Source organism: Ambystoma mexicanum, chromosome 4q (assembly GCF_040938575.1).
Source record: "Ambystoma mexicanum isolate Mex_15411 chromosome 4q, UKY_AmexF1_1, whole genome shotgun sequence".
Lineage (NCBI taxonomy): Eukaryota > Metazoa > Chordata > Amphibia > Caudata > Ambystomatidae > Ambystoma > Ambystoma mexicanum.
The window spans coordinates 461,933,329-461,947,888 of NC_090928.1; positions in this window are offsets into that span (position 1 = coordinate 461,933,329).

The window sequence follows — 14,560 nt, forward strand, 5'->3', positions numbered from 1 at the left end:
TTTGAAAGCATATGTGATCACTCCTTATTCTAAAGATGATTGTGGAGGGATGGGAACAAGGGGTAACTATGGGTTTCTGGGCTATGGCTTTTTAGATAGTAGATGGTGAATGGTCTAACAGTGAACCTGATGGATTACTGCCATTGGCAATATGCATGTACAAAGTGTGGTGATCTGCTCTGTTATTCACCATGTTTTAAACCATATATGCGTGACATTTCTTTCAGATAGGATCTATAGGATCCATGACCTGCATGACATGTCACCCATGTTAATTAAAAATGGAGATACCCTGCACATTGACATGTCTCTGGGGAGAGAGCGCTATAACATTTTTGAAGGTGATCTGAAATGTGGTCAGGTAATTATTTGCAAAGGATACATGTTGTCAACTTGTGGTAGGAGGGACTGAGTATGTTGCATGCATTCATTGTGGCAGGGGAAAATGCCATCGGCTGAGTCATCTGCAGCTGTATCAAAGTTGTAGCAAATCCCCTGATCGGACTGATGTAGTGGTAAAAATCTGTGTGAACATATGACACAAGACAATGGAAATAAGGTTGCTGCATAAGTGCCCCTGAATGTATGTCCTGTTTAGAAAAGGTAGATCAACAATATCGGAAAATAGACAATCTTAAGGGTGTATATACTTGTGATGGGCATGGTGACAAAGGTCATGAAACAGAGTGCATCTTATCATAATGAAAGAAATTATAAGTATGGGGAATGCATAGTATTTCATACACTAGCATGTGTCCACAAGGGGGTGCAAAGTAGCAAGCAGTAGAAATAGAATAAACAGGTAATTTCATACACTCTAATCTACAAGATACCACATAGGAGATTCACAGGGTAATTCATAGAATCCAGCGCACAAGTAGCGCACGCGGCTGGCGCACAGCGTGCGCCTGCGATAGTCTGCGCCAGGCACGTGCGCTAAAACTGATTTCCGCGCACAGCGTATTCATGGATTTCATGCTCCCAAACCAGCCGTGGTGCAGAGAATCGCAGCGAGCCTGCAGCAGCGCCAGTAACGCCCCCAAGAACGCCCTCGCGCAAGGAAAAGCCATCAAAATCGCTAAATCATCGCTAAGGGCTGCGCTAACCCTGGACCACTTCACAGGGCAGGCAAACAAGGAAAGCAAAGCGGGCAATCTTCAAATCAGGAGTACGCGGGAAGTTCTACACGCGACTAGGCAGGGAACGTGAATTACAGGGGTACGCGGGAATTATCACACGCGAACAGCCAGGGAACGCGTATTACAGGGGTACGCGTGAAGTAGAACACGCGATAGGCCAGGGAACGTGTATTACAGGGGTACGCGTGAAGTGGAACACGCGATAGGCCAGGGAACGTGTATTACAGGGGTACGCGGGAATCATCACACGCGAAAAGCCAGGGTGCGTGTATTACAGGGGTAGCGGGAAGTTCAACACGCGATTGGCCAGGGTACGTGTATTACAGGGGTACGCGTGAAGTAGAACACGCGATAGGCCAGGGAACGTGTATTACAGGGGTACGCGGGAATTATCACACGCGAACAGCCAGGGTGCGTGTATTACAGGGTTAGCGGGAAGTTCAACACGCGATTGGCCAGGGAACGTGTATTACAGGGGTACGCGTGAAGTAGAACACGCGATAGGCCAGGGAACATGTATCACAGGGGTACGCGGGAATTATCACACGCGAACAGCCAGGGTGCGTGTATTACAGGGGTAGCGGGAAGTTCAACACGCGATTGGCCAGGGTACGTGTATTACAGGGGTGCGTGGGAATTATCACACGCGAATAGGCTGGGTGGGCCCTCACATGTGTACCCTGTACACCCTCCACGGCCCCTGCAGGCAGCCCACAAAACAGGGGACTACCCTGCACACCTGATCATGTCCCCCTGCACCCCCATCCACCAGGGGCACCCTCCACCAGGCCCCCACCCATGTCTCCCACCACCCCCACCCCCCAGCAGTGCAGGGGCACCTGCCAGCAGGCCCCCACCCATGTCTACCACCACCCCCACCCCCCATCCACCAGGGGCACCCTCCACCAGGCCCCCACCCATGTCTCCCACCACCCCCACCCACCAGCACTGTGGGGCACGTGGCCAGCAGGCAGTCAGGCAGCAGCAGATGGCAGGTGGGAGCGTGCTCAGGGCTCTGGGGGACTGTAATTTGGCCTCCTGGCCAGGAGCGTGGTCTTTCGTGTTTGAACGCGTGGACAGCCTGATAGGGAGTGATTTTGCACGTGAAAACCCCACACTCAGCGAATCGCGCGAAAACCCGTCACCAGCATATGTGCGTCTATAGTTACCTGCACGGGCAGTGTCAAAGCGTGTGATTGGTGAAAATGGATCTACACGCAGGAGTGACAAAGCGTGTGATTGGTGAAAATGGATCTACACGCAGGAGTGACAAAGCGTGTGATTGGTGAAAAGTGAGCTACACGCAGAAGTGTCAAAGCGTGTGATTGGTGAAAAAGGATCCACACGCAGAAGTGACAAAGCGTGTGATTGGTGAACATGGGCCAAGCACGTACACGCCGTAAGTGACGCTGTACGTGTGGGCCTGTATATAAGGTAGTGTAGAACACCATTTCCCTGTACGTGCTTTTCGTGGAGAGCGAGTGGGTGAATTCTGTACTTCTTGTCGTTTCACACGCGATTTACTTCACGGCGTTTCCAGTTCGTACTCCCTGTTACCTCTGACAGCTTTTTCTCTTTTTCCTCTTGTACTGGTTTACCTGGGCCTGTTCCCTCAAACAGTGTCCCCTTCTACTGTTGTCCTGTCTCCTCAGACAGCGTACACATCTTCTTTTGGCGGGGGTGTTGCCAACCAAACGCGCTCATTTTTCACGCTCTTTTACCTGGCAGACGGTGAGTCACGCACGTATCTAACTTCTGTGCTTGCCCCGTGTGTAGCCTACCCCTTCAGAGGTCATTCTAGGCTGTGTGTGACACGCATACGTTCATTGTGTTAATGGATGCCACAGCGTAGTGCAGGGTTTTCCATCAGCACACGTGGTCTAGGAGGGGTATTGTGCACGTTCCTTAACTTTTCTGGGGTGCCTGTGCGTTGCGTGACCCGTCATCTTTCCCCAGGGGTGTCATATAGCCTTGCCACTGCACTAGGGTACGAATACCATCTGGTACCCAACCCCTTTGACACCCAATTGCCCAGGACAATTGTGCACACCGACTCCCATACGCACAATAACATCAGTGCCATGGTTGGGAGGCGTGCAAGCCGTAAGGGTGGCAAAGGTGGCCGAGCCACACGTGGTGGCCGTGGAGGATCCACTAGGGGACGTGGTTGTGACTTGCAGGGTGCCCCTGTCCCCCCCAGTCTGGAGGACCAGTCAGGGACACCCATGCCCCCCCCCCCAGTTGAGGGTCATGTGGCTGATACCAACCCTGATCAGCCCTTGTCGGACCAGCCCATTGTGGCACCAGACCTGTCCGAGGGTGATCCCATCGCTGACATCCAGGTCAGCAGGTCCACTGCACGTGCACCGGTGCACATTGGTGTCATCAGGGCACGCGCATCTATGCCAGATAGGTCATCTGCTGGCCCCCGTAGCCAGGGTGTGGCTCCATCCACCCCACCTCTCATACACCCTGCCAAGACTGTGTCGGTCCTAGTTCATGCACCTCAGATCAGGCCTGACCCCATCCCACTACCCCCAATGCCTGCACCTACTCCCATGCTGAGTGTGCAATCCCACACACCCAGTACTGAGTCCACCACGGCTCCTGCCCCTAGTGTCCACAGCGGCGTAGGACACTCTGGATCCCCACCCCCTTCCAAGCGCAAGAGGAAGAGTGCACGTCCGGCACAGGCTGATGCCCCAGGCACGGCTGCACAGTCCGGCCCATCAAGGAAGCCAAGCTTCACAGACGCCGAACTGAATGCACTTGTTCAGTATGTGTCAGATCATGATAGGGAAATGGTCATCTTTACAGGGTCCAAGACCACACATGCCAGACGCCAGGCACACTGGCAGACCATTGCTGACAGAATAAGTGCCCTTGGAGTAGTGAGGCGCACAGCTAGTGATTGCCAGAAGCGCTGGAATGACCTTAAGCGCAGGGCAAAGGATAAGCTGGCCTCAAGTCATGCCGCAACCTTGGTGACTGGAGGTGGGTCCCCAGCACAGGAAATAGAACTCACACCACACGAGTCCGTAGCTGGATCCTACGTCACCGAGGGACAACTCCAAGGTGTGGGAGATCTCCCTGATTACGAGGCATCATCCGGTGAGTGCACATGCATGTGTGTATTATCCATGTGCATGGTGTGTGTGTGAAGCATTCATGTTGGGTGCCTGTCAAGGGGGTGTGTGGCAGAGTTGATAGTGGCACCCATGTGCCTCATCCAGTATGTTCAGTGCAACACCATCTGCCCACAGCACTATCCCAACTGGCAACAGTGCACATATGGCCCTACACCATGGAAGTTGCCCTTGAATTGTCATTTTGTCACTACATTGTTGCTCATACTCCCCTGTCTATTCATCTGATGTCTTACATACCATTCCTATACTTTCCCCCAGCCAATCAAGTTTCATCTTCACATGCCTGACATGCAATGATACCACATGCTAATGCGTCCTCTGTATATAAATGCCAACCAACATGCTGTCATACTGTGGATGTTGCCTTGACATCCACCTCCTACCTGTGTGCTTTGGTACCGTCTGGTTTCGAGCCCCATTCCCTCACACTCCATGCTGCTCTTCATGGTCTATCTTCCCTGACTTCTACAGTTCAGACCATCGTGCCCTACTCACGACACCTGCTTGCTAACAGTCAAATGAGGGCACCCTGCCCTCCAATGCGACCCACCCTATTGCTAACAAGTGCATCTGAGCCTACTCAAAGCTAACTCTCACTGACATCTGCTCATACATGCCTTTGCCTGTCCCATAGACCCTTCACATGGTCCCTGTCCTGTCTCCTTGCTCCTCTTCCACCATCAATGGTGGGACCCGTTGGGGTGTACTCCTGGCCTCCTTCCAATCCTTAGAGGCCACAATTGATGTGCATGGTAATGGGAGCATCTCAGTCCAAGGCCCTTAGGCCAACCTCATTCTCCTTGAGAAATGCTACCCACATCTCATCAACTTCCTTTCCTCTCCTGCTGTCCCCCCTCCTCTCTCCTCATCAATCCTGCACTGCCTCCCTGCACCCTCCCATGATCCTTCTCCGCCTCCCACTCCAACTCCTACACATGCTGCACCTCTGATCTCTAGCACTCCCCGTAAGTCCTCCAAGGCTGTCAACCTCCTCCACAATTACACTCCTTTCACTGCGGCTGCATCAGGCATTCCTCCGATATCTGTCACTTACATGAGGTTATGCACCTTGACATCCTTGGTCTCATGGAAACATGTCTGACGGCCAGCTCTGTCTGCATCCTTCACACACTCCTACCTGATGTTCAGGAGACCCTCTCCCTGGCCCGCCACTACTGTGCAGGGGGGGTGTGCCCTTGGCTTCCCTGAGGGTATTCCTGCCACTGTCACTCCTACTTAGACCTACTCCACTCTGGAATGGCTTGTGTGACGTCTCTCTCTACCACACCTTGACATTCACAAACTGTGCGTACTGTGTCTGGGAAAACTGGTCAAATGTACTACTTCCTTTCTGAGTGTCCTCACCTCTCCTCCTCACTCATGTCCCCAGACACAGAAATCCTCTTCCTTGGTGCTGTACACATCCACCTGCATGCTTGTTGACCCCCCCACGTGACCTTTCTGTGACCTCAGCAACTCCCTCTCACCCTCTAGACTCCCGTCTGTCCCTACTCATTCTGCAGGGCACACTCTTGATGCTCTGATCTCATCTGACTTTCCCCTCTCTGTCCATCTCTGCACTCCTCTCTCCTGGAGTGATCACATTCTCCTCTCCTCCCAGCTCACCCTCACCACCCAAAAGGCAAAGCCACCCTCACCACTGTCACACACCTTCTTGGTATTCCAACCCATGAAGTGTGTGTCAGTCGAGGCTCATGCTGCCAAGATCTCCCCCCCATCCAGCTCCCCCTTAGGCTCACTCCCATCCTGACAGGGCCCACTCCATGCTCCACTCTATGTCAGGTACACTGGATGTCTTTGCCACGGTCATGACCACCTGTCTGAAGCCCCATGCCAATGCAGAGTCCTGGCATGACTCGGATCTTGTGAACCCAGACCACAGGTGCCGGGTGGCAGAGAGGGAATGTCCTGCATCATGCTCATCCTCTGGCAAACTGGCCTGCCACATGCTCCAAAGGCAATAGCGCCTCACCCTTTTCACCAAGATGAGATCCCCAATCCAAGGGCACATATCTGCGGCATGTGACAACTCTGCAGGACACATAGAAATCTGCAAGGACCTTGCCGAGCCAGATGCAGTGTGTACCTCCCCTGTCCCCTCCGAGCCCACAGCACTGCATGATTGTATCTGTACCCCTATAGGCCACCCCCCCCAGCACTTGTCTGCGCCTAACACCATCTGCCCTTGACGTTAAGTCCTACTTACCTTGTACAGCACTTCCAGCCGCCACTTCCCCTTGCACTTCATTGTGCCACCCACCCCTGCACTTGCGTGACATGAATGACACCAGCACCAGTAGGATTGTTGACTGGCATCCCCTTCTGCCCCACCACCCCTCAGTGCTCCGCTGTACCTTCATACATTTCTGGACCGGTGCTTCACGAATGCTATATGATTCCTTTACAGGTGATGGGGAGGTGGAATCTCATTGTTTACTGCATTTTGTTGATGTAGACAAGGCACTGTGCATCGTGGCCAATTTGGACTAGCAGATCCATGTACAACATGTTAACTTATTGATGTGATGATGCAATGTCAGGACCAGAGTGGTTGAAATCCAAAAAAGTTGCCCTCCTCTCCCTCTTCACTTGGTGGCTATGTCACATGCCATGTGTGTGATGGCATGTGCCTTTGACATGGCAATCACCGGCCAATGTGTGATGGCAGTGCTAGGCAGCATGGTGAGCAGGCGTTGCTCTCCAATCTGTACATTGTATGCCCTGAGCCTCCCCTACAGACCCAGTGATGGTGAATGCATAGGAGGTCTCCCAGTCATGTGGGACATGTGTCGTAGAACTACTGCCTCTGTTGTTCATCAGCCCTTGTTGCATGCCATGGTGCTAATGCCTGTTTCCATTTTTCTCTTTCATGTCTTTGCAGGGGATGAAGCACTTGTTGATGCTGGGGATGTGGTGGTTGAGCCGTCCCAGGAGGGCAACCCGGGCCGACCTTCCACAAGTGAGGGACGTGGTGTGTTTGTGGGTGAAAACCCACAAGTGCTGCAGGTCGTGCGGTCGAGGGGTGTCTCTGGGGGTTCCTCCCCCGAGCAGTATTCAGGTGTAGACTCGGAGGATGACACCTATGTGCAGTCGCAGGTGAGTGTTCTTGGGAGAGAATCTCCTCTGTCCGACCCACCTGCAGCCGGGCCATTGCCCTCAATGGGGATGTCAGTGTCGGCAGCTCAGCCTCCGGTGGTTACGGATGCAGGGCCACACCACACAATCTCTGATCCTGTTCCTGGGGCTGCAGATCAGAGAGGGAATGCAGTCCTGCAGCCTGAGGCCTTGCCGGCACAGCAAGGCGCAGTCCGCCTTGCCCCAGGCAGGTGTGGTGCCCGTCAACGTGGTGGCCGTATGCCACCTGGCAATACCGCTTGGGAGCAATCCATCTACGGTATGGCCAACCAACAGGCAGCATCATCCGAGATGATTGCACAGGCCATGGATAGGGTGGCCACTTCCATTGTCCCCCCAGAAAGGCTGATGGAGCGACTGGAGCAGGCTACAGAGTCCATCTGCCAGGCACACAGGGAGGATATGTTGGCGTCCAACATGGACAGGCGGGCGGCACTGGCGACTCTGCGGGAATCACTTTCCATGGAGTCCCAGCGCCACAGGGAAGGCCTGAGGGAAGAATTCCATCACCTCAGGTCGACCCTGTTAGAGCTTGAGGCTTCATCCCATAGAAGGACAGAGGAGCAGCTGGAGCGTCTGACACGGACGCTCTCGGCCGAGATGCAGGCAACTCGTGCGGAGGTCAGGTCATCCCGGAAGTTACTGCATGGGGACCTCCGCATGATTACAACCCAGAACCAGAACTACCAGACCCGCCTGCTTGCAGCCCTGGAGGAGCAAACTCGTGCTTTGCGTGGGCTGCCTCCCATTGTCACACCATCTTCTGAGGCAGCTCCCCCACCTCCTGAGTCAGCTGCAGGGTCTGGCCAGAGCGATAGCGACTCATCTCCCACAACAGAGTAGCCGTGTGGGCCACGAGCCTATGGGGTGTTTTAGTTTCCCATGATCCACACAGGTGGATTGTGGCGTGCATCCTGTCCTCGGACCTCATAGGTGCCCCCCCCCCCCCCGCCGGCCCTTTCATGGCCATTTTTTCTCAATATTTTTTTTTCTTTTCCAAGAGTGTTGCCTTGTGTGGGTACCTGGGCATACACTGTATTGTGGCTGGGCACATGCAGGCTTGTCCTGAGTTTGGTTTCGATGCTTGGGTAGCAGACATCCACACCCCTCCTGCTTCCATTTCCATGGGCTTGCAAAGGGTGTGCCCAAGTGACAGCAAATTACACGGTGACATTGGACTCCCATGAGCTGTTGGCCAGTCCATAGTCAATACTGTGTAGACATTCATAGTGTACATTGTTGTTGCACCTAACTATGCATGATGGTTTGATATGTGCCTCTACTTACATATGTTGCTCATGTTTTGCAGGTATTTCACACAGTTCTTCACACGGGCATACTCTCTGGAGTCAGACTACATGTCGGTAGATGTGCACTGACACTTTTGCGTGGCGCCATCACTGTACATCTGGACGGTGAGGACATACCAGCAGAATCAGGTAATGAGACTACCATTGATTACATGCATTGTGTCTTGTTTGGGTGGGCTTCAGGGTGGGTTGGTGTGTAATTTGATTGAAATTACTCTTACACAGGTGTGTAGTAGTGGCTCCAGCGCGGTTAGCTGTTCAAGTGCGGCTATGTACCATTTGGGGCACTGCTATTTGTGACACCGGTGTCATGTTGTGATGGCCAGTTTGTTTGCTCTCACATACCATGACATGGTGTCCTCAGTGGCGGGACTGTGAAGGGAATGGGTGACATGGCAATGTTGTCATGTAGTGAATCGCCTGTGGCAATGCATATTTGATTGATGGAGTTGTGTCTTTTCGTTGTGATGCATTGCTGGTGTATGTGTAGGTAGGGGTGCACACATAGTGACACTTCCATGTTAACAATCTCAGGCTGAAGTGTATCTGACAGTTTATTGTCAAGTAATTTTGTGACATTGTCAGGTAGTGTCATCATTGATTGTCAGATGGTATGTGCCAGAGCAGTGTGCACTAGCCAGCACTGTGATTCCTAGGTGAAGAAGTTGGCCACCAGTTGCGTACGGGCTGCCTCCCCCCGTGCCCTTTCCCCTCCCATGCGCAGCGGGCGTGCATGTGGTTGTGGATGTGGGGGCACCACCATGTCCACGGGCAGGCCCCGGCGTGTTGCAACGTTGTGCAGGACACATGCTGCCACTATGATCCTGCACACTATTCGGGGAGCATATAACAGCTGCCCGCCAGAACGGTCAAGGGAGCGAAAGCGTGACTTCAGCACTCCGAATGTGCGCTCCACTATGCCCCGTGTTGCAATGTGGGCTGTGTTGTACCTTACCTCGGGTGGCGTGGTGGGGTTCCGGATTGGGGTCATCATGTGGGGGCTGATAGGGTAGGCACTGTCCCCTGCGGAGGTGGTGATGGGTATCATTAGTGGTGTTGTGTCATGACCCAGTATCTGACATGCATGCATGTGCAGTGGCATTCATGCTCACCAAGCAGCCATGTATCTCCATGCTGGCCAGCCTCTAGGTCCCGGCATAGGGTAGACATTCTGTAGATGAAGCTGTCGTGGGTGGACCCGGGATAGTTGGCATATACTGATGTGATTATTCCCTTGGCATTGCATACAACTTGCACGTTGATGGAATGCCAGTGCTTGCGGTTTCTATAGATGTGCTCTGTTGCCCTGGGTGGACGTAGAGCCACATGTGTGCAGTCAATTGCACCAAGCACTTTGGGGAATTGAGCCACACCATAGAATTCCTGGATGCACGTCCGCCTTTCTGCATGAGTCCTGGGGAGATATATGTGCATGCGGACTGATGGCCGTGCAGTGATGATGTTCAAGACCTGGTGTAGGCAGCGTGACTGCGTGGCCTGTGACACACCACCCACTATGGCACTTGTCCGCTGAAAGGATCCAGTGGCCAAGAAGTGCAGTACATTCAGGACCTTCTGCAGGGGGCTGAGTGCTTGGGAGCACAGGGTGGGTGATGTGAGGTCATCCTCCCACTCACTGACCAGGTCCAGTATGATGTGTGCTGGAAACCTGTACCTCCCATACACCTGGTCATCAGGCATCCCGAATAGGCTGGTTCTGGGTGTGAATATTCTGGCCCTGACTCTCCTCCTCCTCCTCCTTTGGTAGCCCACTGCCACTGCTGCTAGGAACGGTATGTTCATCCTGGCATCTGGCTTGTTTATTGATAAGTGCGCAAATTAATGCCTTGCGCGTGTTCTAGGCGAGCGTGTGACCCTCGCACCCCTGGAATCTAGTTCCCACTCCAATAGCGTGTGGAAATTCCCACGCAGCAGGCATACAGGTGCGCTGACGTACTTGCGTGTGTAAGTGCCCGCGCACCCCTGAAATACACGTACATAGGCCAATGGCGTGTACGCGCACTTTTGGCCAATTACACGTGATGTAATACACGTACATTGGCCAATCGCGTGTACGCGCACTTTTGGCCAATTACACGCGATGTAATACACGTACATTGGCCAATCGCGTGTACGCGCACTTTTGGCCAATTACACGCGATGACACTCTGACGTGCAGTATTTCCACGTGTGCTCCGTCATCACGTGCTGAGTGGGGAACGCCCGTGCGGATCACGTCAGACGCGCTTACGCGGTGAGGGACTCTGGTCCAATAGAATCGCGTATGCGTGCTGACGCACTTACGCGCTAAGGCCCTTTCCTCGGATTTCACGCTGACGTGCAGGAATTTCACGTGCCAAATCACTCCGTATCAAGCTGGCCACCCGAAAACACACGGAACACCACGCTCCTGCCCAGAAGGCCGAGTTACTGCCCCCCCAGTGCCCTGAGCAGCCTCCCACGTGCTATCTGCTGCTGCCTGCCTGCCTGCCTGCCTGCTGCCACCGTGCCCTGCCATTTGGTGCCTGCACATCAGCCATCTGCAGGGGTCCAGTTGCTGTGTCCACCCCTGCTGGAACTGAAGACTCCCAACTGGGATTACATCGCTCCACAGCCCAGCCCCAGGACCCAGTTGCCCACCCACACCTGCCTCTGGGGTTGCCATGTCGGGCACTTCGACATCTGGCACCAGTGGCAACCCCAGGCCAGAGGGGCAGAGGGGCACCAGCTTCACTGCCACCGAAGTTGGTGTCCTGGTGGAGCATGTCCTGGGGCAGTATGATGCCCTCTTTGGATCGTCCCGCGCCAGCAAGGAAGGACGGGAGAGGATCTGGGCCGACTGTGTGGTTGCCATCAACGCGGAGGGGGTGGCAACCCGCAACGTCCAGAAGATCAAGAAGCGCTGGGAGGACTTGAGGTCCAGGACCCTTGTGAAGGCCCGGCGCCTCGTGGAGGGGGGCCGGGGCCGCATGAGTTCCATCCAGAAGAGGGTCCTGGAACGCGTACGCCCAGCGCTCCACGCCCAGGTCCTTGAGAGGGAGGCCCGTCTGGAGTTGAGCGGTAAGTGTGCAAGCATTACTGTGTGAGACAGGGCATGTTGCGGTGTGCTGGTTCTATGATACTTGCCTGTATGTGTGCCATGGGCCATGTATGCATGTATGTGTGCAGGGACATCATGGTAATGCATGTGCGACCAGTGATGTGTGACCCACATGGTTGTTGCATGTGTTGAAATGTGGCATGGGGAGCCCTATGCAGATTTAGGACATGAGAGCATGCCAGTCTCTGTACCTGGACATGGATGGGGGTGAAGGATGGGTGCTGATGCCAGGTACATATATGGTAGCCATGTCTGTGTGCCTGACCTGCGTGTCTGTGACTTGTGCATGCCATGGATGCATGACACATGTGTGTGACAATGCACAGATTCTGTGACGCACCCAACTTACCCTTGTTTCGCCTGTGTTCGTTGTGTTTGGGGCTAGATGGATGTGACTGAGGTGAAGTGTGTGCATGTGATATGCATGAGCCATGATGCATGTGAGTTACATATCATTGAATGTTTCAAGAGTCAATTGGACATGCATGGAAATGTGCATGGCATGCACCATGCCTGTTACTGTGTGTGTTTTGCCTGGACTGACCCATGTGTTGTGGAGGGACATGATGGAAGTGTACTTTGACAGGGGTGCTCATCTGCTATTGCTTCCTGTCTAGGGGACCATTTTACAGTAGCCTGATGCTTGTGTCCTTTGTCTCCCTCTACGCAGCGGCTAGTGAAGAAGAGGGCGGAGACGGCGCTGTGGAGCAAGGCGGCGGGGATGCCCCCACGGCTGCAGCGGAAGGGGTGGGTGAGCCCCCACAGGGGCCTGCTACGGCGGGAGACGGTGAGGAGCCATCCAGGTTGGTGGTTTGCACAGAGGAGGAGGAGGCCGACACTGGTGCACACATGGGGCCTGGTGGGAGCATCCCTGCTGGTGCAAGTGGTGCAGTCCAGGGCCAGGGGCAGGAGGCAGCACAGGTCACCGTGGAGGTGCCTGTGCATGTCGCTGTCCCTGACCCTGTGAGTGCACCACCATGCACCAGCAGGGATGCCCCGTCCCAGGCCCGTCCGCAGGTAGTGGGGATGTCCATGTCAACTGACTCCCCTCCACCTGCGGCCGTGGGAACCCCTGGCCGCGTGGAGCAGGTCCTGATTGGGGTCGCGATGCGCACGGCTGTGATTCGTGATGACGTGCGTGCTTCCCGGGAGGAGCACGCACGTCATCACGAAGTGCACCGTGCCGACGTGGCCCAATTGGGATCGGCCATGTTCGGGGGGTTCCTAAATGTGTTGGCCAATCTGACGGCCCTCTCCTCCTCTGTGCAGGCTATCCACCGGTCGTTCTCCTTGCCGTCTTCCGGCCCAGATGCCACCATGGCCCCCTGTGGACCTGCCCCGACCAATGCAGCCAGCTCGGTGGGGATCCCATCCCTGCCACAGTTGGGAGTCGGAGGTCCAGCAGGGGTGGACGACACAGCAAGTGGACCCCAGCAGATGGAAGATGTGCCGGCATCATCGGGCAGGGCACGTGCACGACGGCGTCGGTGGTTTCCATCAGCCTGGATGCCGTCGTGCTGGCAGAGGCAGTGGCGTCGGAGGCAGCAGCGGGCTCGACGTGGGAGGCATCATGGCTCAGGGCCATCAAGATCAGAGGGGCAGGCATCGGCCGGAGGGCAGGGCAACCCTGGCATGGCGGTGTGTTCCGTGTGGGAGGAGTTTGGCCAGCGGATAGGTGCGGAGCGGCAGCGGGCGGAAGAGGAGCGGCTCGCCATGGCCAGGGCGGAGATCTCCATGCGTCGGGCATTGAGGCGGGCTGAGTGCCTCGAGGAGGCTCGCAGGGATTTTGGTGAGCACATGGGGTTGTCCCTGCGAGTCCTCGGGGCCAGGACAGAGTCCCGCCTCCAGGACATTGACATGGAGTTCGAGGATGCCCTGGCCAGCATCACCAAGTGAGCCGCAGGACTAGCCCGCTGCCTTTGTATATAGTTTTTTAGTTAGTTAGTGCTAGGTTTCCTTTATTTATTTTTATTATTTTGGACCGCTCGGACAATGGCCACTTTTTTGTACATATTTATTTTATTAGTTAGTATTAGGTTTCATTTGTGGTGTTGGGCTCATGGACCCTGGAACATTCCTGTATAATTGTTATATTTTGGGAGATACATTTTTAATTTTTTTATTGTTTACACCATGACGTAATGGTTTTTCTTTGATTTCCTACTACATGGTTTTGCTTTGGACAAATTCTATTGATTTTTTAATCCTTTGTTTTTTGGTTTATCATTTTTGTTCTCGGACATGGACCTTTTATTTACTTTGCCACATAGTTGTATGTTTTATTGGTTTACTTGATTTTTGTTTTTAATACATTTTTATATTATCTTACACTTGTGTTATTTTCTCTTTGGTTTCTTACATGTCATGATATGGGTTTTGACATTCACTTGCACCCATTGTGTATGTGTGTGTGACGGACATGTGTTCTTTTGCATACTTGCCTTTGGGGTTGTGTCATGTGATTGCATTCACTATGTGGGTGCATGCAATCCTTGCCTGGGTGTTTGTGCTGGGTATGCTGGCCATTACTGCCATGATTGTGTATCGTCAGGACCTGGGGCCAGGGGGACATGGGTGGGGGCCTGCTGGCAGGTTCCCCACAGTGCTGGGGGTGGGGGTGGTGGGAGACATGGGTTGGACATGGGTGGGGGCCTGCTGGCAGGTTCCCCACAGTGCTGGGGGTGGGGGTGGTGGGAGACATGGGTT